At 44.1% G+C, this 23,721-nt stretch overlaps 1 pseudogene; it reads right to left on the bottom strand.

The window, feature by feature from the left end:
* Nucleotides 1–11,119: 11,119 nt before the first annotated feature.
* Nucleotides 11,120–18,047, bottom strand: LOC134384156 (translationally-controlled tumor protein-like; annotated as a pseudogene).
* Between the last annotated feature and the right edge of the window lie 5,674 nt (nt 18,048–23,721).

Here is a 23,721-nt window from a genome sequence, read left to right as displayed (position 1 = left end):
TGAGATTCTGCATTTGTAACCAGTTCCCAGGGGATGCTGATGCTGTTGGGCCAGAACTACACTTCGAGTAGCAGAGCTCTGGCCTGTCCTTATTGTTTGTATATTAAAATGCTGCCTCTCAATCTTCTGTCTCAAAATTTCTTTGCATCTCTCTCTGCTCCTGGTTCTTAGGAACTTGCAGTGAGTATCATTTTTGCTCTTGTGTCTTTGCAGACAGTAGGGGGTCTGTGTCCTATAATGCCAGCTTAGGATCTATTTCTGCATCTCATATTCGGGTGGCAACTTTCACTGGGTCATCTTTTTTTTTTTAAATATCTCATTTGAGCCCCGCTATTGAAAACAGCTTACTCACCAGAGAAAGCAAACTGGTTTTCCTAGAACTTGAAATCTACTACTACTCATCATTCTCGAAAAGACTTTGTCCATCCTTTCTGAGATGTGTTTGTATTTTGGCAGCTGGCTGGTACAGAGATCTGAACCCTAACCTTGGTGTTTTTTTTTTTTTTTTTTTGTCTTTTTCGTGACCAGCACTCAGCCAGTGAGCGAACTGGCCGTTCCTATATGGGATCCGAACCCGCGGCGGGAGAGTCGCCGCGCTCCCAGCACAGCACTCTACCAAGTGCGCCACGGGCTCGGCCCCTAACCTTGGTGTTTATAACACCATGCTCTAACCAACTGAGCTAACCAGCCAACCCCCTTTCTGAGATTTTTAATAATTTTCTTTCAGTCTTGAGTTATGAATATGAACACCTGATCTAATTCCTTATAACCATTCCATTCTACTGGAATGTCTGAGCCCAGAACGTGGTGAGATGAAAAGGCTTGTCTCCCTGTTACTGTCCCTTGGCTGTAGAATTCGTTCAACAAATATCTATTGAAACCAGCCAGGTGCCTGACACTGTTCCCAGCACTGGCTTCTAGAAAGCAGCTTTGGCTCCCTCTACAAAAACAAGGCTTTTCAGGACTTTAAGCCAAAGCCCCTTTGATTAACACATTTGTTACATGTCTGACCCAGCACCACCTCTAAACAATATAAATCAGGCTTACTGGGGACAGGTGCTAAGCTCAGGCCTGGGAGAGACCCACAGACGTTTTAGCCCTCCTCATTTCCTTCATGGAGCTTACGATCTGCCTCTGGGAAAAAGGACACATGTGCCAATAGTAAGGCATAGAGCAAGCAAAATTTTTCATTCTGTGAATGTTTATAGAGTGCAAAGGGAAAAAAAAAAAAAATTATGGAGTGCTTAAGCATGGGGGCTTACGTTAGGGCCATCACAGTGAGCACAGGGCAGTCTGCCGCCATCACCTAGGGAAAAAACAGAATGGTGAGAAGGCAGCCCAGAGTGCAATAGGGGTATCAATACAGGGCATCAGAGCTGGTCTTAGGAACTCAAGGGAGGCCTCCTAGAGGAGGGGGCATCTGAATCAAAAACTTAAAGATTAGTGGATATTAGCCAGAAAATAAAGAGAGAGAGGTGAGGAGAAGTGAGGGTGTACCAGGCTGAGAGATGAGTACTGCCAAGCCTGGAAGACGGGACAGCAGGCATTTGGGGACCTTTACTCAGTTCAATATGACTGTCATGTTTGACTGGGACACTGAGATCAAAAGATGTAAGAGATAAGACTGTAAATACATGGAGACCAAATCATAAAGTGTCCCAAAAGCTGTGGTAAGGCTTTATTCCAAAGGCAATGGAAAGCTATTGACAACCAGACTTAAGATTGAGAAATCCATTTCTCTAATCCTCATCAACACGTTTATCAGGTACCTCTACTCCCTTCCAAATACTGTATTTGGGGCTGGAGATACACTAGTGGGCAAGTGAGGCACATGGTTTACATCAGACAAGTCATGCAATGCAGTGTGATCTGTGTTACAACTGGGAGAGTATAAGGTGCTTTGGGGCTACATAGGTGGGACCCTCATCCTAGTTGGAGGGTGGGGAGGGGTCCAGGAAGGCTTCCTAAGGGCTATTTAAGCTGTCTGATGGATGAGTAGGAATTAGCCAGGAAAGGAGGAGCAGGAAGATGTTCCAGACAGAGGGAGAAGCATGAATAAAGCGCCAAGATGAGAGAGAGCATGGATTTGGGACATTAAAAGAATTTCAGGGCTAGCTGGTTACCAGCCAACCACTGAATAAACAAACAAACAAACTTTCATGTTCCTGGAGAAGGAAAGGGAAGTACTGTACGATGAGGCCAGACAGAAAGCCATGGTAGCACATTTGGACTTAAAGGAAATAGGAGCCCAGGAAGCAATATCACATTTACATTTTAGAAAGAGCACTCCAGTTTTTGAGCACGAGTGACATTTACTCAACAAATATTGGTGGACTGTCTAATCGGGACCCTGGGATCCAGAGTTCATGGTCGGATGGAGGGGACAGGGGTAGGCCAACCGTGACCGTGTAATGTGGTAAGTGAAGGAGGTCTAAATAGTGCTGTGGAGACAGATTAGGCCAGAGGGAGTCAGGGAAGCCTCACAGAGGAGGTGGCTTTTGAGCTAACCCATAAGGATGTGTAGGAGTTTGTCAGGACCTTCTGGATAGACCAGCAGGCTTGAAGACATTGTAGGTGAAAAGGCAGGGCCTGTCAGGCAGTGAAGAGAATTTCAGAATGACTTCAGGCTAGTTTGTGTGGGAGAAGTGACTGGAGGAGATTTGAGAGGGAGGTTGGGAGACATGTCTCACTTGTATTAGGATATTATATTAAGAATTTGGACTTGAGCGTGTAACTTGAGGGGGAATTACAGACCCTTCTGAGAATCTAACTCTCTCTTCAAAGTTGGCATGTAACTTCAGGGATTCAGAAATCTGCACTTAAGATCTCACTTCTATGAGCAGTGGGGAGCCACTGAAGGATTTCTAAGCAGTGGAGCCATACGACCAGATTTGCTCTTTAGAATGATCACAGGGGAGACTGGAAGCAAGGAGATCAGTTAGTGGTTCTTGTGAGTCACTGGGTATAAAGCAGTAAGGGTCCATGGTGGCATCAGTGGGGATAAAGGATGGGACCCTATGGAAAGGCATCAAGAATGTACCAGGATGTGGGGACAAACTGGATGGTAGAGAAGGGTCAAAAATGGGTGACAGGAGAATGATAGTACCATTGTCCCCCCAACATCCACTCTTCCCTTCCTTTTTAGTAATAGAATCCCCAACTTTTAGCTGGGCATATGACCACCCAGACCAGAGACCCCAGTTGCCAGCCTCCCTGCAGCTTGATGAGACCACATAACTAAGTTCTGGCTGATGGGGTGTGAAGGAAATGATGTGTACAAACCCTGGCTCCTGCATTTATTTTTTGTTTGATTTTGGTTTTTTAGCGGCTCGACAGGGCTCCTGTATTTAAAGGGAAGGGAAAAATATTTCCCCCTTCCCTCTGGCTGGAACGTGGCAGCAACCCATCTAGACCTACGAAGATGAGGCAAACACCCCAGGGATGACAGCACAGCAGGTCAGAAGGAGCTTGGGTCCCTGCATTAGTCCATTTCTGTAACAGAATACCTGAAACTGGGTAATTTTTAAGAAACAATATTTATTGCCTACAGTTTCGGAGGGTGGGAAGTCCAAAGTCCAGGTAACTCATCTGGTGAGGGCCTTTTCCTGGCGGCGACTCGTCTGGTGAGGGCCCTTTCCTGGCGGTGACTCGTCTGGTGAGGGCCTTTTCCTAGTGAGGGCCTTTTCCTAGTGAGGGCCTTTTCCAGGGTCTCACATGGTGAGAATGGAAGGAGCAAGAGAGAGCTAAACTTCTCACTAGCTCTCCTTTTAAAGCCATCAGAGCCACACCCATTACTCCATAATTCACGAGGACATAGTTCTCACAATCTAATCACCTCTTTAAGGCCCAAATTTTAATTACCGTAATAGGATTTCCCACCATCTTAACAGTTACAATAGGGATTAAGCTTCAATGAGTTTGGGGGAACATTCAATCCACAGCAGTCCCCAACATCATAAAGCTGTCATATTGGCTCCAGATTGCTTATTCCTCATTTGATACATGAGCAAGAAATAATCTTCTAACACATTTAAGCCATTGCACATTTGGATATCTGTTGTAGTAGGGGCTGGACAAATGCACTCAGCACCTCATGGCAGTCTCAAGGGTCTAATGCTGTGGTTAGTGGGTTTCAGGATGGGAAGGCCCTCTGGAAGGAGCATCCCTTCAGTGGCCAAGTATAATGGATGTCTCTTCATAATACCTGCCCCTGTACCATGCCTGCAGCCTTGCAGAAAGTGAAGCCTTATGTCCCTCTAGCAGATTCCTGGATACAGATTCTGCATCCCAAGGTGGCCAGACCTTAAGCAAATTGGTGCCTTTCAGATGGCCTGGTGTGGAAATATGGGCAGGACCACTCAATTACCTGAGAAGTCTGAATGAAGAAACAGGTGGCATTTCAGGCAGTAGCAGTGGGTTATGGTTAGGGAGTGAGAAGACAGCAAAGCCACAAGTGGAGTGAGGCATGCAGAGAGAGGCGGGATTTGCACGAGTAGAGGCCCAGACAAGCTGGAAGTAATGAGCAAGGAGCAGGTCTGAGGGAGAGAAAAAAGGGAGAGTGGAGAGAAAATAAGCTCATCAAGTCGATGTCTATCGGACTATCTGCCTAGTCCTCTTTTGCTGGGCAATTCCCCTGCCCCATCCAGCATCCACATGATTGCAGCAGGGGCTGCCACGTTCCCACAAGAAGTCTTGGCTGCTGGCCATTGAAGGATGGACACGGGACACTACATGGGCCAATGAGTCCCTCTCCTGGGGATTTTGGAGCTGGAGTTTAGGAGAGAGATTTCTTCTCCTTCTGGTGTCAGACTTGTAACATGTAGATCTCAGGAGCTACTGGTGGCCTGGGTCAGCCTTGTGGTTGAGAGGCAAAAAGACTTCAACCAGAAAGACGGAAGCAGGTGTTTAGGACAAAGCACAGGTGGAAAGAGGACTCCCTGGCTTCTCCAGAGCAATGCTTGTTCCTTCCCAAAGGCTCCAGTGGATGCCTCCCCTGAATTCTGTAACTCTCTGCTTGTTTTCTTTCCCCTGTCTCCTCTCTGGGTTGTGCCACATGGTGGGAGGCCACAGGGGCATGGTATCTGGCGTGGACATCTCAGGGCTGAGTCCCCACTGGAGCACTTGGCCACTCAGGCTCTTGATCTGTAAACCGGGAGACAATCGTTCCTCCTCTGTTGCTGTAAGCATTTAATGAGCTAAAAAAGCACCCCCCATAATGCTTGGCCCCTATGGCAGAGCTCAATATACAGTAGATGGGCTTCCTCTTTCCCCTAGCCATTTGATCCTTTTCCCTAGACCTGGCCCTGTGGAATAGCAGTATGCCTTCACTGAGTACTTACAGTGCCCAAGCATCAGTCTTAAGGGCTTTGTATGAAGTCATTTACTTCTCACAATAGCCCTATGAGATAGGTACTAATATATCCCTGTTTTACATACGAATAAAAGCACAGAGAGGTTAAGTAAGTCATCCAAGGCCACACAGCCTAGTAAACAGTAGTCCTGGGCTTTCAAGCCACCAGACAGGCTCTGTGACTATGCTCCACTGCCTGCCATATGCCCAGAGCTCTTTTTTCTCCCTCACCAGTGACTCAGGCTGGGAAAGGGGTCCTGGCTGCAGGGGGTGGACACTGTGGAAAGAATGAGCTGCTGAAGGATGCAACATTAAGTCAGTGGCTGACCTGCAGGTCCTATGGCATTGCCGCAGGAGAGCAGGGACAAACACGCAGAGTGTTTAGAACTAAAACAGTAGAGGTGTCAGGATGCCCATGTGCTCAGCATTCCTGGGGAAGAAAGAGGCCTCTGTTCAGAGCGCAGATGGTCTGAACCCCACATTGCCTCAATCGCCCCTAAGGAAGGAGTTTCCTACAGTTCCAAATAAGTTCCTTCACTCCCTCTCCCATCCAGAGAGAGATGAGCCAGAATAGAGGAAGCCCAGCTGGTGTTCAGGGGGTTCCTGCCTGACCTCCCCTCTGCCCCGTCTCCATGTCCCACCCCTGGTTCACTTCCAGCTTGGGGAAGGCCTGGAAGCAGCTCCTGGGCCTTTGCTCTGAAGTAAACAGGACGCGTCTGTTGTTGGATGGGGACTGGCAGAGCACATCCTGCAGTCCTCACGTTGCCGCAGAAGGGAGAGAATTTCCACTCTTGTCCGCAGAAGGGAAAACTATGGGAGAATACCGTCCTTCGGCCCCCTCCCCCCGATTCCAGTGGTCAGATCCGGAGCAGAAAGGAAACAAAGCTCGGGCCTTGCCTCTCCGTTCTGCCCGCCCTCAGAGAGGGGCACAAGCTGCCCACTGTCCACTTCTGTGGGCTCAGCAGGGCAGGCCCGGCCATGTGGGGCCACTGTGGTTCTGCCTGTGACCAGAGTGACCGTGTGATTCTGCACTCATGTGTTAGGATGGTCACAGTACACTTCAAAGCTGCCTCCTTCTTTTGAGCTTTAATCAGTCACGAAGTTGATGTCTGCCTCTGGTATTTTATCTTTCAGTTGGCTCCCGGTTTGGGAAATGAGAAAAGTAATGTTATTTATTGCCCCCCCAATGCTCTTCCCCCAAGTCCCACACTGTCCCTCGCCAGCATAGTGGTCTTGGAGATGAGGCCTCACCTGGTTCAGCTGAGAGAAGTGGGGTGGAAAAAGAGGGGTGGGGCCACAGGGCAGATGAAGGGGGTACTGCCAGACGCTGTTGACCAGCTCCCTGCCACTGCACATCTCTAGGGGTGCCATCATTGTTTTCCAGTGAGTGGCACCTTCAGGAGTGGTGTTCTGGGAGTTGCCTTTCACAGAGGATGAAATGGTGCCCCCTGGAGTTGTGCAACAGAAGCCCTAGGTCCCTGTGTGAGGTAGGATGGGAGGCATGGTCAGACAGACAGGTGGAAGGAGATGCAGGCAAGACCATAGCAGGGGGTAGGGTTTGCCATCAAGGAGCCTGTACAGAAATCAGAGGGAGCGAGTCAGTGCCCCCTGGTGGGGCTCAGCCCAAGGAGCAAGGACAGCAGCAATTATGGAGCCACCTACATGCCATCACCAGTGAGACGTGATCTGGGCTGTAAAACACTCTCAGTCCAGCAGGACACAGGAACCAGAGGGGTCAGACATGGGAACCAGAAGGGTCAGCTCAGACAACACTGAGCAGGCTTTGAAGCATGACTAGGAAGGAGTCCACACGGCTGAGAGGTGGTCGGCGGGGGGCACTCCAGACAAGGGGACAGGCCGGAAAGGGTGCTGGGATGTCCTCTGCCATTGAGCAGTGGGTGTGTTCCTGGGGCTGAAGTACCTGGGGGATGACAATATCTTAAAAACTATTGTTTATTGGTAACTCACTGTGTTAACATGCTTAACACTGATACTAGGTTTGCTGAGAGTCTGAACATCACAGGCTTGCAGGCCCCAACATACCCTGATAGGCCACAACTTAAATACCACTCCATACTCCTGGAATTCCTCTAGATTTCCCTTGGGTGGGCTCAGGGAGGAGGGAAGGAAGGTCCATGGGGATGGCACTGGCACTCTGGCCTCTTACAGAGTCCTGAGACTGTATCAGTTGTCTCTCTTCAGAATGTGGGCCCAGGGCTGGCCTGTGACTCACTTGGGAGAGCGTGGTGCTGACAACACCAAGTCAAGGGTTAAGATCCCCTTACTGGTCATCTTTTTAAAAAGAGAAAAGAAACTGGAAGCAATAAATTTTGTTTTTGCTTTATAAATCACCCAGTTTCAGGTATTTTGTTATAAGCAACATAGACTAATACAGTGACCTTATTTGACTTTATTTGAAAAAGTGTCTTTGCAGATTGTTAAATAAAATTATAGGAGGCCATTGTTTTGGACTAAACTCCTATACTAGGCCTTCAAAGACCAGACTAAAAATCAAAATAGTTATTTCTGCTGAGCTCAATATCACCAAACCTAAACTAAATTGTGGTTTGACCTTCCTAGAAAGAGATAACAGCCCATTTCCCAAACAGGCGAGTTTAATTCTTCAATAGACATGATAATGAAGTTCCTTCTGCTTTAATCCTTACACACAAAACATAGCCTGAAGTAACCTGATGTTAAATAAAAAGTTATTTTTCTATTGTTCTGTCTCCTTGTCCCCATCTTACCAGGAAAGCAACTTGGAAATGACCAATCTGCTTTTCGTTCTTTGTTTCTGGTGTCTTCAGCTTTTTCTGTCTATAAAGCCAACCTCCTGTACTCGGTTCATTGGAACACATTCTATTTTATGGAATGAAGTGCTGCCTGATTGTAGAATTGCAATAAAGCCAATTAGAATGAAGCAGCCACAAGCCAAGGAATACCTGGAGCCATGAGAAGTTGGAAGAGGCGAAGGACCGATTTCTCCCTAGAGCCCCAGAAGGAGGACAGCCCTGCCAACACCTGGCCTCCAGAATTGCAAGGGAATAAACTGCTGTTGCTTTAAGCCACACAGTTTGTAGTAATTTGCCATGGCAGGCAAAGAAAACTAATACAGTGGTATTTTACAAAAGTATTGGTTGACGATGAATTTGGAAGAAAATTTTTGTTCTTAACCACAAATATTTCAAGAAGCACTACTCTACATAATGTTGCATGCCATGAGTTATATTTGATCTGTTTACGTGTCCTTCTTCCTCTCTAAACTGTGGACAGAGAGCAGGTAGGGAAATTTCATATTTCTTCAGCTTTTAATTTCCATTGCCTACCTCCTGAACTCACACCTAGTAGACAACAATAAATTGAATTAACACGTAGGTCCAAGCTGGAACACCCATGGCCATATGTTGAACATAAAACTAATGCCTTTATCTTGTTAATCTGCTCTGTCTGAGTCACCATGAGTTCCAGAACTTGGGGAGAGGCTGAGATTACAGATGAGAGTGTCAAATGCTGTTTTTTGGAAAATACCACCAGAACAGCGTGTTGATAAGACAAAGTTGAGTTCATTCTTATCTCAGTAAAGATTGAGTTTTTAGCTTCTCGGAGAAAGGAGGTATATTTCAAGGTTTTGGTATGTGGTCTAAGGTATGCCTTTCAATGTGTGCCTGATTAGGATTGGGTAAGGGTCATGAAATAAAGATTTGGAATTGGTGGACACAGCAAGGGGAGCATTTTTGAGGTGAGGGGTGGTTCAAAGAGTCCTAAAAAGTAAACTGTTGATGCTTTGTGCTAAAGAGTTGAACAGGTTGATAATCATTTAAATAGTTTTTTGGATACTTCCTGGAATAAACAAAAGTTACTTGCAACTTTGATTTTCCTGGGCAAGAGCTTCCTAGAACCTTAGTTACATTAATGAAGACAGGAAAGAAGAAAGTGATGTTAATGAGCAGGGTGGCCGTGTGGATGCACATGGTTTCAGTTCTCAGGAGTCAGGTGGCTCAACTGAAGGGATAAGAGAGCCAGGGAGGCTGGGAGCTGGTGGCCTGGACACCTATCAATCACTTATCAGGACATTAAAAAATAATCCTGCAAAAGAAACTCCCATCCCTCCTAACCACACGCACAGTAATGCCCGTTGAATACATGTTCACTGTTCTCTTGGCACTGATGCCACGGGAAGCCATTTGGTCTTTCCTACCACATTCCCTCTCCTTCTGGCCGTGGTTTAGCCTCGACTCCATCATGGACTAGAATAGATGTCCACGATGTGAATGCACTTCCCTTTTATCTCCTAGAGCCCACCATGGTTTGTACGGGTATTTGTCGGTAGACAAGTCACATACGATTACACTGGTGACCTTTTCCACACCCCTCATGGTCTGTGTGCAGTGGGGAAGCAGGAGGCTGCCCTGCAGCTTCCAGAGTGATTACCCTGTTGCAGACATCAGTCAAAATGAGTGGGCCTAGCAGGAGTGAATGCTGATGTGCTTGGAAAGGTCAAGCCGTGCCGGCAAGCACACAGCCTCTCGTTGGGAGAGACACAGGCCTGTCTGGCCCGAGATGAGAAGACCTGATCTAATTTCTAAGCAGGACCTAACTCCCTCGATGGAACACCAGGCGTGATTTGCCTAGAAACTATTGGGAGTGGGAGGTGGAAATGCCTAACCTTTATTAAGGACCTGCAAGGCATTTTTTACACATCATTTCATGGAAAAGTTCTGCATATCACAATCTTTATAAATTCAATAATATTTTCAATATCCAGGAGAGGCTTCTATTTAAAGGAAACTTGTAGCAAACCTTCTCTGAAATGAAAGAAACATTCTGGTTTTGTTTTTTTCATCTAGTTGATGACCTCTTTTTGACAAAATCTATTATCCAGGAGAAAGCACCACTCAATATTTTCCACTGAATACATGCTACCCGGTGAGGTGAAATCTCACCTCCCAACAATAACTCTCTAATATTTTGTCTGTTCATTGTGAACAAAATGAAAAGACCTATAGGGGTGAAGAGTCCATTCTTTCCAGAACCTACCTCCCATCAATGCTTCCATTCTGCTCTATAACACTCATTTACTCGTTTAGTATTAGGAATGAGGGACCCCTCCAGAAGGAGGGATCTTCTCCAGCATTCTCATTTCCTCGCTCTTCTTTTACTCCTCCACCAGGTGCAGCTTTGCTTTTTTGGTGGGGGGGTGCTGGCCAATACAGGGATCTGAACCCGTGACCTCAGTTATAAGGCTGTGCTCTAACCATATGTGCAGCTTTGACCCAGCGACTTCCCATGGCTTAGTGTGGTTGCTACAGCAGTACGCTCCCTGGTTGTCCTCTCCCAGGTCTCTGCCTCGTTCTCTCTCTTTGAATCCCTTTAAAAGGCTTCATCCTCTTTTCTTCTTTTCTTCTCTTCCCTCCTCTCTCCTAACACCCTCAAGGCTTCTATGAATACTTTCATCCAAACAACTTCCACACCCACACCTGAGACCTGACCTCTCTCTAGCTCTAGTTCATCCACCTGAGTGCTGATCGTGATATTACAAGGCTGTACTCTAACCAGCTGAGCTAACATGCCAGCCCTTTTTTTTTCTTTTTCTTGAATTTAAATGCATTTTATTTTTAGACAAACTACATTTTCTTCTGTAAAACAATACCTCCACTCCAAATAAATCATGGTCAAAATAAGTGACGATCTTAAGATAACATCAGTCTCATTTACCTTAAGTCCAGGTGTTGTATGGATGACAAGCAGCAGCCAGTAATGACAGGTGAGTCAACTTCCTTCCATTTCTAAACCATTCTTAAAGAAAACCATATATGGGGTCACACCATCCTCATGGTGGTCCAGCAGAGCAACCATCTCATCTGAATTCACATTTTCACCAATAAAAACAGGTAGTTTTTGAAAGTAGCAAGGATGTGCTTGATTTGTTCTGCAGCCCCTGTCACAAAAGGTTTTGTTCTTTCTGGACTCTGCTCTTTGAGTTTGCCTTTGATTGATTTCATGTAAACTTTGATGTACTTCTTGTAGGCTTCTTTTGTGAAGTTGGTTTCCTGTAAGTGATGGTTCATGACAATATCAACACGGTGATTACTGTGCCTTTGGTACCTTCTCCTTCAGGGTCTTCAGTGGAGGCATTACCTACTGTTACACTTTTGCTGTGTAACAGAGATGTAAAAAGATTACTCAAAGCAACATGAATACAATGAGAAGCCTGAGGGACTGCACCTCAGCAACTCCCCTGTTATAAGGAGAAACTGGGTACAGCCCCAATTCAGTTTTTGCTTGAGTTTTTATTGTAAAGACAAGGAAATTAGAGGAAAAAAACAGATGGTTAATCAATCATAGTAAGAACATAAAGAAATTGGCAATGTAACAATCTTCATCCAAGCATGCATCGTTCAAAATAGTTTAAACAATATACCATCAAAAGAGTCATAAATTTAAGCTATGTGACATGCAAAAGAAACAATAAGATAATTATTAAAGTGACTGACTTCTTGAGAAACTCAAAGAAACAGCTTAAAGCAAAATGTGGAACAACCCGATGTACTAACTAATCTAGCTGAATGTCCTTGGAAATCTTAACTCACCTATTTTCCCATCATTTGTTTAGTTGTATTAAGGGTTATTGCCCTCAGAACAATCCCTGTTTTGCTTCAGTTCTCTTGTTCACATTAAAGGCGTTAGACCTGTGTGAGTTTCCTTCTCACAATATCTTCCAATGAACCCATTATATTAATAATCAGTGTATACAATCCCTCACTAAACAGTGATTAGAATTGATTTGGTGGGCTCTTGCCCCCTAGCTATAGCCTTTTGCCTCCTATCTGAGGAATTTTGTCCCATACATGCATTACCTAAAAACCCTATCTAATAATCAAATGGGAATCAAGATTTCTAACCCTCTATAACCTACCGAGCCAGTATCAATATTACCCTCTGTCCTGCTGACTGTCTTCCCCTCCACCTCCAAGCACAGCAAGCACGCACCCTCCCAGATCTTGTAAACGTCGGAGCACATCTCACCACGGCTGACGAGGTCCCTGTAGCTAATCGTGACGGCGGCTGCAGGGAGCTGACAGAGGCGCTCTGGGGAGTGGTGAGCAGGCGGACGGAAAAGCCAAGCTCACCTATTTCAAGAAGTTAGAAAAACAATAAAATAAATCCAAAGAAAGTAGAAGAAAGAAAGCAATAAAGTTAAAATGAGGAGTTAATGATTAAGAAAACACAAAAATTGAATTTATAAATCTAAAAGCTGGATTACTGAATAATATGGTATCGGTAGCTAAACTAAAGAAGAAAAAGGAAAAAATACAAAAACACAAAATTAGAAATGATAAGGGGAAACTTGCCCCATTAAGTAGAGGAAATACAGAGAGATGAGAGACTATTATATACTACTATAATCTAATAAATTTGAAAATCCAAATAAAATTGATGATCTTCTATGGAAATATATATTAACAAAATTGGATTGGAAAGAGATAGAAAGCCTAAACAAATTAATAAATGGAAGAAATGAAGAAAATCCTTATTTAGAAGCTCTAGCCCCAGATCATTTCACATGTGAATCTTTCAAATATTGTAAGAACAGATTTATTTCGTTTTGTTTTGGTTTTGGTTTTGGCAGCTGGCCAGAACAGATACTTCTGATGCTTTTAAACTGTTCAAGAGCACACAGAAATAAAGGAAATATATTAATTGATTTTTCAAAATCAACAAATCACTAATCTAAGAACCTAATAAAGGCAAAACTACAGACCAATTTTACTTGTGAATAGAGATAAAAAAGTGTTAAAAAAAGAAATATATACATATATATACAAACAATATATAAATTATATATATCAACTTGAACCAGCAACACATTAAAACAGTAACACCCCAAGACATGTGGGGTTCATCCCAGAAATCAAGGAATCAAGGATGGATCTATATTAAGAAACTTAATAATACAAATTATTAATAAGTGAAAAGAGAGAAACTATTTGATTATCTTTATTAATGTTGAAAGTGTATTTAATAAAATTCTTACATCCATTCCTGATAAACCTCTCTGTCTTAGTCAGTTCAAGCTACTATGTCAAAATTCCGCAGACTGGGCGGCTTAAACATTTCTTGCCTCACAGTTCTGGAGGCGGGAAGTCTGAAATCAGGGTGCTAAGGGCTGGCTGGTTGGCCCAGTTGGTTGGAGCACAGCCTTGTAACACCAAGGTCAAGGGTTTGGATCCGCCAAAATATAAAATGAAATCAGGGTGCTAGCATGGTCAGGTTCTGGTGAGGGCCTTCTTCCTGGGCTGTAGATAGCTGCTTTCTCTCATGTTTGCTCACATGGCCTCTCTTCGGTGTGTGTTCAGTGTGTAATCATGAGAAGTCTTTTTTCTTCCTCTTCTAAGGACACGAATCCACCATTAGGGCCCCACCCTCACGAACTGATCTAATCACCTCCCAGAGGACCCATCTCCAAATACCATTACCTTTGTGGTTAGGTCTTCATCATATGAATTTGAACATTCAGTCCAAAAGAACCTCTTAATAAATATTTAGGGATAGTTCCCCATCTTAATAAGTAAGCTCCAAAAGGCCATCTCCAGTAGGGAGGATAACCTGGAAGGTCAATGGATGGCGTGGTAGAGCCCATATGAAAACATCCAGAGGCAGGATGTATTTAATGTTAAAACACTAGAAGCACTTCCAATAAAATCAGATACAAGAGAGTGCCTGATATTACCACTATTATTGAATATTGTTCTAGAAGTTCTTGCCAAGGCAATTAGATAAGGACTGAATTAAAATGTGTAATGAATAGGAGGTTGCAAAACTCATTATTTACAGACTATATAATTGCATATCTTAAAGAGAAGATACACCCTAAAACTAGTAGAAAAATAAGAGCTTGTTTATAAAAATTAATAATAAAAAGCAATATCTAATTAGAAATAACTCCTGGTTAAAAATATAATGAGAATTTCTAGGTCAAGATGGTAGATTGGGCACATTCTAAAACACTACATTTCATGTTTACTACATAGAAATACTAGACTTTTTTTAATATTTGAGAATTAAAATATTTTAAGAATACATGTTTCAAAGTCAATAAAAAAGACTCCTCAGGTGTCAGATACATTGAGCAGGAGCTGAAATAGTACAACGCATGAGAGGACCAGAGGCAATTACAGGTTCTAGGGGCTTGGGTTAAAATACTCACAGACCTGACATTTGATGGGGAGCTAGAATTGGACTACCTATTTTAAGGTGTGGCCAAGATTAAGCTGCCCATCCACAAATGGGAATCTGAGTGTCCTTCCACTAGCCCAAAGTTCTCAGCTAGAAGACAGAGTTATCCCTCCTAGACTGGAACCATGACATTGGAATCCTGAGCCTCTATTTTCAAGGTGACAAAATCCAAGCCAACCCACTAACATAAATTTAAAAATTATCTGGAATCAGTGAGCCCAGAATAAGACCTGGGCAGAGGCGACTGAGGATCTAACCCAAATGGAGACCTCCACAATCCAAGTCACTTGAGGGAAAAGCTCTTGCGCAAGAATTGTGATGCACAGGAGGAAGGCTGATACCATTAAGAACATACTTATATGAATGAACTAATCCCCAAGGAAGTAAAGACACTAGAGCAATCTAAAAGAGGAGTTAAAATCAATATATTTAAGATTTGCAAATAGCACCATAGAGCACAAATAAGAGGTGATTGTGCCAGCATCACTTGGGCCAGTAAGGCTTCTGGCCTTAGCCACTTGCTGTGCTGGGATCTGTTTTCCCCCACAGTCCCCTAGCTGAGATCCCCACGGGTCCCCCTCCACAGCCCCAACTCCCCCTGTCCACTTGATGTGATTTCTCCTCTGGGATCCTTGGATGTCAGGGCACCACAGTCCAGTCCAATGAATATCTAATAGACGGCTTGTGGAAGGGCCTCAACCCATTCCTACCTAGAAGTTCCCTTGTTTCTTTAAGTCATTCTGCCGCCTCCATCCAGAGCTCAGCATAGTGAGGGATATCAGGAAGGGGCAGCAACCTCACTGGAGACAGAAAAAGGTCTTTAACACCCTTCCCTCATAGCTTCCCATTTCCATGGTGACCTACTTCTACATTTGTTGTTAAATTCCAACTCAACAGTCATCCCTTACATTTTGTACATAAATCCAAATACCACTCAGCACGAATAATACCATTTACATGCGTTTATTTGAGTACACATTTCTGAGTACCAGAAATTAAGAAAATTCATTTTAATGTTCTAGAAAAACACTGGATAGTAAACCTACTGCTTAAAAGCTAAGAAGCAGAGTGCATTGCAAAGTCAAGAAGAAATGATATGGTACTATCTGCTGACTTGGTGGAGCCCCAGCTATGCTCCCAGGACGGGCATAATGAATCAGCTCTGCAAGATGAGCCCAAGTCCATTGTGCTGGGAGCTTCTTCCAACCCCTTGTAACCAACCTATGGTTAGACAAAGCCAGTCACCACTTGAATCGCACTGAACTGGGTTCTTTCTGCTGGAAAATGGTCTCCTTTCTTTCATTCCATCCCGAGATGTCCAGCTCTCCCTCATAAGATTTGAGTGCTGCTGGGCCCGCTTGACCATTCCAGCGTTCATTAGCATTCACCCCTGCCAGGCCTGCTCCTTTCCCTAACAAGCGGCAGGTTTGGAAACGTTACCAGTGTCCTCACCTGCAACTCCCTCTTCAGGCAACCACAGGAGTAGAACGGACTGTCTCTGCTGTGACACTTTAATTTGAGCTAATCTGCTTTTAGTTTCTTGCTGTGGCTCCATGAAATGGAATCAAGGCCAGGCAGGGAGGTGGATGGAGAGGGGCAGACCCATGGGGAAGTAGGGAGAGGACTACATTGTCTCATGGGTCAGGGACACAGTCACTGCCCAAGAAAATTAGGTACTCCCCCAAACATCCCATACATTTAGATTTTTTTTTTCCATGTGGAATTTGGAGAACTAAGATAGGGAGTGCAGGCAAGAGTTTGGACTTTCCATTTTCAAGGATCTACTTGACAAGCACTTAAGCTTGTCAAGGAAATTGATAGCTTGTCACTGGCCTTTTGGTGGGGCCAACTGACTCTCACCTGCCATCTCAGCAACTTGCCAGGTTCGGGCCAGTCCTGACCTCAGACAACAATGAAGAAGCTCTGGTCAGTATTCTGCTTCCATAAGGGACTGTCAATATTCCAGGGCTCACCAATGTGGCCTTTCAATCACTAAATGCCTGTCTCCTGCCTGGCCTTAAACATACTGAAAAAGGCTGTACTGTCTTAGGCACTACGTAGCCTTGGGGCTCAGAGACTTCCTGGATGAGGTGACAGCTAACTGCTAAGTGAAAGAAATTTTCAGATGAGGATGGGAAGATGGGCCTTGCTGGTATTAGGAACAGTATATGGACCAGGCAGAGGAAAGAGAACATAGTCCACTCAGAGAACTGCCAGTCCAGAGAGGGTGGATGAGCACATGTAACGAAGGAAGAGAGAAACCGTTTACATTTGCTTTAAGATCGTTGTTGCCTCGACTTAATTCTTAAACTTGTTTCGGTGGTCTCTTGGGCACATACAATTTTTTAAAATTAAAATTTCCCTAATTAGAATATAAATTCTTGAATGGCAGAGAGTATATCTTTTTTCCCAGCAGAGCCCTATTTTTAGTCTGGAAAGGGGGATAGCCACATCCAATTTTGGAAGCAGATAGATAGGCATGAACAGATAACGATTAATTTCCCCAAAGACCCATAAGCTTTCTGCCTGTGGTGCATCCGGGCTTTGCTCTGACCAGAGGCTTCTGCTTTTAAGCCCTTGGCAGAGGTGAGAGGGGCTCTGGGGCTAGAGAGGTGTGTGGCAGGAGCTTGCTGGGTCCCCCCGACCCCGTAACCCAGCAAGCATCTTGCTTTCCAGACGGGAGCTTCTTGCATTAAGTTGCTGCTGTGTTAATTTTCGGACAGTTTGCTAGTAGAATTCAGACTTTTTCAAACAATAGATTTGGAGGGAGTCCACATATTTTCAGGAACAATTTAATTGTGTGTTTTAATTTGAAGAAGATGAGAAAAAGCTTACTGTAAGCCTATTCTAGGTCACTGTCTCACAGTGTCAGAGCTGCTCCGTCTTCGCTGGCTGAGGAAAGGAAGGCTTTCCTTCACTTTCAAGAGATAAATGCCCCGGGAGAACTAGGTCTCTGAAATGCACCTAAAATTCAAAACAGCCTGTTCCAGGGTGGTTAGGACCACAATCAAGCCGTGAGCAACTATTAAATTCCAGCAAAATTTATAGTTGTATAAAAGCTTTAAGTTCAAGGAGTTTAAAAATGCACAATGCTTGCCACAATTAACTTCGTATCAAGAAATTTTTATAACAATTTTTTTCCCAAAAAAAGGCAGATCAGCAAGGTCTTCGAGAAGGCTTGCAACGTTGCTGCTGGGACACCCCTTTGGCTTCCAGCCCTAGTCTGGGTCGTCACTCGGCCTGGCCACCTGCCGCATCCGTGTCATTTGCTACCCTCGCCACTCCCTGCACCTGCGCCCACGCATCGTCTGCAGGCGCACCCCACACAGGTCGGGGCGCAGCAAGACGTGGGCGTGTGGCCCACGTGATTTGTGCGCCCGGAGACCGCCGCTTCCACGACCCTCCTGTTTTCAGCCTCTCCTAGTGGCTGAGGGGGTGGACTGTCCGTGATCATCTGCATCACACGCAACTGAGCTTCTTATCAAAACATGTTTTGGTTGGCGCCCCCTACTGTTCTACGAAGTTAAAAGACCGGAAAACTGCCTCTCTCGCTCTGATTTGCATTAATTTTGTTTGAATCCTGCGCTGAACGAAGGGAAATATTGCAGCAGATCCCATTATTAACTGTTCATGGACACTCCAGCTTTTACCAAATGAGCTGTACTTGGATAATAAAGAGATTTTAGAAAATCATCTATTGGGGGCCAGCCCATGGCTCACTCGGGAGAGTGCGGTGCTAATAACACCAAGGCTATGGGTTGGGATCTTATATAGGGATGGCCGGTTCGCTTACTTGGGAGAGCGTGGTGCTGACAACACCAAGTCAAGGATTAAGATCCCTTACCAGTCATCTTTAAAAAAAAGAAAAGAAAAGAAAATCATCCATTGGAAAAAAGACAAGAAATCATGAAGGCAAGAAATTTCATAATCAGCGATGTACCACTGCTATCTCTATAGTGTTCTCTTGAATGTTCAAAGTGTAAATACATTTATCCCGAGATCTGTAGTGCGCAGGCTACTTGGTTCGATTAGTTAGAGCACAGCCTTATAACACCAGGCTCAAGGGTTTGAATCCCTGCACTGGCCAGCCACAAAAGATAAAACAGTAAAACCTGTTGCATAGTAGGAGCCATGTGGGATGCACTGCTCCTTCAGAAGTTGGCCTATCTGAAGAAGTCCTGATGGATATTGAAGATCAACTAGATTTGCTTGAAAATTAAACCTTGAGCAAGTTACAGTTGAGTTTTTCTTATTTCAAATAAATTATAGAGCACTGTTGCTTATTTTGGTCTCTAAACTTACTGTATTCCATTAGTGTTGGGAAAATAGAATAATTTAATCAGGCCCCCTCACCTTAGGTCAGGTTGGGGTGGTGCTGCGCATTCTTTGTAAGCAAATTGTGTGGGTGGTGTTAGTGCGCATGAGCGGCTCTGCCGCTTGGCTGGCGTCTGCCTTGGGTGTCTCCGCTGCACGGCCATGCTGGCCAATGTACGGCTCCAAGGACCTGTTCGCCACTTACCTAGCTCATAGACCTGCGTGTGAGAGGTCTGGGGACCCAGCCTGGCGTGTGAAGGGTTTGTGACCCAGTCTGTGAACGGGCTTGAGGGGTCTGTGAGCTCCAGACCCAGCCCTAGCCCAACAATTGGCCCAGTCAGCAGGGTTACAGGCAGGTAAAAGAGCAGGTAAAATACACAACTATAAAGTCTTTATCAAGAAAAAAATTTCGGACCGGCTGGTGGCTCACTCCGGAGACTGCTGTGCTTATAACACAAAGGCCACAGGTTCGGATCTCTATATAGGGATGGCCGGTTAGCTCACTTGGAGAGTGCGGTGCCGGTCATCTTAAAAAAAATTTTTTTTCACAAATGTTTCTGCTTCAGAATTTTCTTATCATTTCAAAAGTGTAAATAAGACATTCTATTGCCATTATTCCTCTAACTGTTCAGTGTATTAACACTTTCCTGGTGTGCTTAGGAGGTTGAATGAGTTCCTTAGAATTTCTGCTGGCATAATTTAAGGGTGTCATGATTAGGTGGTGAACAGTAGATTGAAACAAACTTAAGTGATAATTCTGTTATTTATTTATTTCTTTATTTTTGCTGTCTTTAGCTTTGATGATTGCTGTGGGTTAAATGTGTCCCCCAGAATTCATGATTGGAAACTTCATCTTCATTGCAACAGCCTTATGAAGGTGGGAAATCCAATTATGGTAATTGAAAGGTGGAGTCCCTTTAAGAGGTCATTAGACTGAGGATTGCACCACCCTAAACGCATAAACCCATAGATGGTTTAATGAGTGGTGATAGGCGAGGTTCTCACGGCTGTAAAAGGAGAGCGAGTGAGGCGGTAAGCTCTGTCTTGCTCAGCCATTTGCCGCGGTACCTGCATTGAAGAAAGCCCTCACCAGATGTGTTCGCTGGACTTCGGACTTTCCAGCCTCTGAACTGTAAGAAATAAATTTCTCTTCTTTGTAAATTACCCAGTTTCAGGTACTCTGTCTTAAGCAACAGAAATGGACTCATACAATGATAAAAAATTTAAAAAAACAATTCTGTTTAAAACCAGAAAGAAGGAAGAGGAGAGAAAGGAGGGAGCAGAGCCACAGAAGAAGTCAGGCAGCACCTTACCCACGCCAGAGAAGCCACGGCGTAAGAAATTCACCAGTTCAAGGTTCCAAGGTTTTTGTGTTTCCTTTGAAGAACTTAAGCTGATACATTTTGTGGCTTTGCTATCATGGGCCAAAATATTCTTTTATGTTTTTGTTTACCTTGGGATGGAAGGGGCAGCAAATCTATGTGGCTCCTCGAAAGACTTGGTTTGTATCTTTTTTATGGAGTTTAATTTTTCCCCTTAAATTTTAAATACCTCCTTCATCATCCTACCTGATGTCTTTCTCATTTAATTCCGTTTTTTATAACCTTAAAAAATGTTTAAACTTATAAAAAATAATTTTGTTTTGTAAATCTACCACATAAGTCTTTGAGCACAGCTTTGATCATAACATTCCCCCAAACAAAACCCTTCAAAGCTCCCTGGTTCCAGTAAATCAGATAGACTCATTCCTAATTCTGGAGCAACAAATGGAGGCCCACCCGCCCTCCCGAAATAGTCAAAAACTAAACCCAGCAAACTACTGCAAATATGCCTTCATGAGGACCCAGAGGGCCAGATTTTAAGAATTTTCAGACCCCTTGGAGTTCCATAATGGAATATGGAGACAGGGGAAGAGCCATCTCAGTCCACAACCCATCTCCTTCTCTTTCTACTCCCTGCTCATTCTCACATTTGTAGGGTTCTGGTACACACAAGTGGATGTCCAGACTTGTCCACACCTCTCCCAAAGCAGCCACCCTCAAAACAGTCACTCCTTGGCCAACCTTAGGGCCCAAAGGATGTGCACACCAGGGGTCTATCCTCAGAAGGTAACATGGGTAACAGGTGCTGAAAAGCCCTAGAAGTGGGTTCCAGACTGTTTGGAAATACTGGGAACTTGGCTAGGAAAAGGGGTGGGCAGGCTCTCTCTGTGGGGTCCTCCCTCTGCTCCTTGGACTTCTCTTGAGGGCTGGGGTTTGGGGGTGAGGGTTTCTGGAGAAGCCAGTTGGAAAGGCATTAGGACTAGGGGGAGTTCAAGGGCAGTACTGGCCTCTGAATTCACTTGTGAACACGTAGGGTCCTCTCCACACTTCTTCCCCAGGGAATTGCCTTTCTCCAGCCCTCACTCTAAGTCTAAGCATGAATTACAACAAAACATAGAAAAGCAAGCAAGCAAACAAACAAGAAAACCCTAAAGTGACAGAGAAAGATTAATAGTAAAGAAGTGACTGAAAACTAACTACAGTAAGTGAAAGAAAAAAAGTAAATATTAGTAAAAGAAATGAAGTGAAATCTAAAAATAAATGTTAGAACCCCCATGGAGAGATATGATAAAGTACTTCATGCAAATGAATTAAAAGGTTAAAACCAATAAAAGAGAAAGCTAAAATATGAAACAGAAGGGAATAAAAAATTCAGTGGATAGAGAGATGAACCCGCAGGCCCCATTCTTTAGCCCTACAGGGAGAAATGAGGTAAAGCACATTTAGAGATCCAAAATGAATAGCACGATCTGCACGTAGATAAATGGGTGTAAAAATGCAGACAGTGGTGCTGTACGCTTACTAGAAGTCAACATCCAGAGTTACAAGATACCGTTTTTTTCTCCATTAAAATGTGTTTTTAATTATACCCTTTGTTAGCAGCAAGAGGCAAGAAGCTTGTACTCTCAATTGAATCAGTATAAATCACTAAGTTTTTGAAAGAAATATGGGTAATATTTAACAAAAAACGTAAAATGTCCATGACCTTTGATCCATTAATTCCAGCCCCACTAGCCTGTCCCACTGTAGGAATGGGGCAGAGAAGGGAATGGACTAAAGGAAACACTTCTATCCATACAAATTCCTATCTCTCTCTATATGGTTATTAGAAACTTAAAGTAACTGAAACGTCCAAGGGTTAGTTTTATGGGAAAGAGTTAACAAATTATGGTACATTCATTTGAAAAATTGTGCAGCAATTAAAATAATGGTTACAAAGCCTTTTAATGAAAAGATACCATTTACTAAAGGACACATGCAGAAAATAAAATTTATTGTGCTCTAAAATTGTACACCAAAGTACAGTAATTTTAAAAAATCAGTATTCTTTTTTTTTTTAATTTTTAATTTTTTTTTTTTTTTAAAGATGACCGGCAAGGGGATCTTAACCCTTGACTGAGTGTTGTCAGCACCACACCCTCCCAAGTGAGCCACGGGCCGGCCCCCTAAAAAGTCAATATTCTAATAGCTGTGATGTTTCCATGGTAAACTGTGGCTGATTCCCCGCTTCCCTGTACTTGCACGATTACGATATAGATATAATTGTTATATCATAGAAACCCGAGTTCTCTAAATTGTCACCTTTTGATTCTGCTTCAGTCATTGGCCTCAGGCTTAGAAACCTCTATTTTGTCATCTTGTTTGGTTTGAAGACTTTACCTTCCTGCACAGAGACCTCTGCAGCAACAAATATTAAATTATTGACTTTAAGAAGCTTGAATTGTTTATTTTTCAGATTCAAGGGGTATCTGCATTGCTGTAACCCTAAGAATTGACCAAAGTGAAACATCACTATTCTTCTTGTGCAAATTAAGCAGAGAAATTAAAACATGTCTCCTTTGATTCCCAAACTGGGTGTGGCTGTTATATCCACATTTCTAGACATCTTAAAAAAAATTTTTTTTTTTGGCAGCTGGCTGGTAAGGGAATCCAAATGCTTCATCTTATCTTAAGTATTTCCTCAGATAAAACTTCAGGCTCCTCAATCCTCTTCCTGCAGGTTTTCAGAGAACACTATATTTCCCCTTTCTTGTAACTCCTTCTTAAAATTCCTTCTTTAAGGTCTGACTTTCCCACTAAGACCATATGAGGTCACAGAATGTCTATCCTGGCATTAAGGTGTTCAGACCCCTGGTATCGAGTCCAAGCGAGATGGATGTCACAGTCCCTAACAGCCTGGAGTATGCTGCCTGCTTGGTGGAAATGACCACAGACAAATTTTAAACGCCTGCCTACTCTCAAAGAAGAGGCAAAGCATTTGTGGTCTACAGGTTCCCTCTAACTCTCCAGCGCCCTTGCTGGAGGATCCCGCAGGGGTGCAGCTTGTCTGTCTCGCAAACTGGTGGCATCAGCTGATTCTCGTTGCTTGGCTTCCTCTAATCCTCCACCACCACTATCCTCACAGGAACAGGTGGTTAGTCTAGGGGACAGAGGTGCTTTGAAGATCAACTGGGCTCATGACCACAGTATTTGTTTCCTAGGGCCGCCATAACAAAGTACCACAAACTAGGTGGCTTAGAACCACAAAAATGTATTCGCTTGCAATTCTGGAGACTAGAATTCTGAGACCAAGTTATTGGCAGGATCGTGCTCAGTCCTAAGGATCCAGGGAAGGATCCTTCCTTGCCTCTTCTAGCTCCTGCTGGCTGCTGGGAGTGCACGGTGCTCCTGGGCTTATAGATGCTTCCCTACAGTCTCTGCCTCGACTTCGCGTGGCCTTCTGGGGGCGGGGGAGGTGGGTGGTCTGCATCTGTGTGTGCATGCGTGTGTGTGTTTTCC

The sequence above is a fragment of the Cynocephalus volans genome, chromosome 8 (assembly GCF_027409185.1).
Source record: "Cynocephalus volans isolate mCynVol1 chromosome 8, mCynVol1.pri, whole genome shotgun sequence".
In the NCBI taxonomy this organism is placed as follows: domain Eukaryota; kingdom Metazoa; phylum Chordata; class Mammalia; order Dermoptera; family Cynocephalidae; genus Cynocephalus; species Cynocephalus volans.
This window is presented reverse-complemented; position numbering and strand designations above follow the sequence as displayed.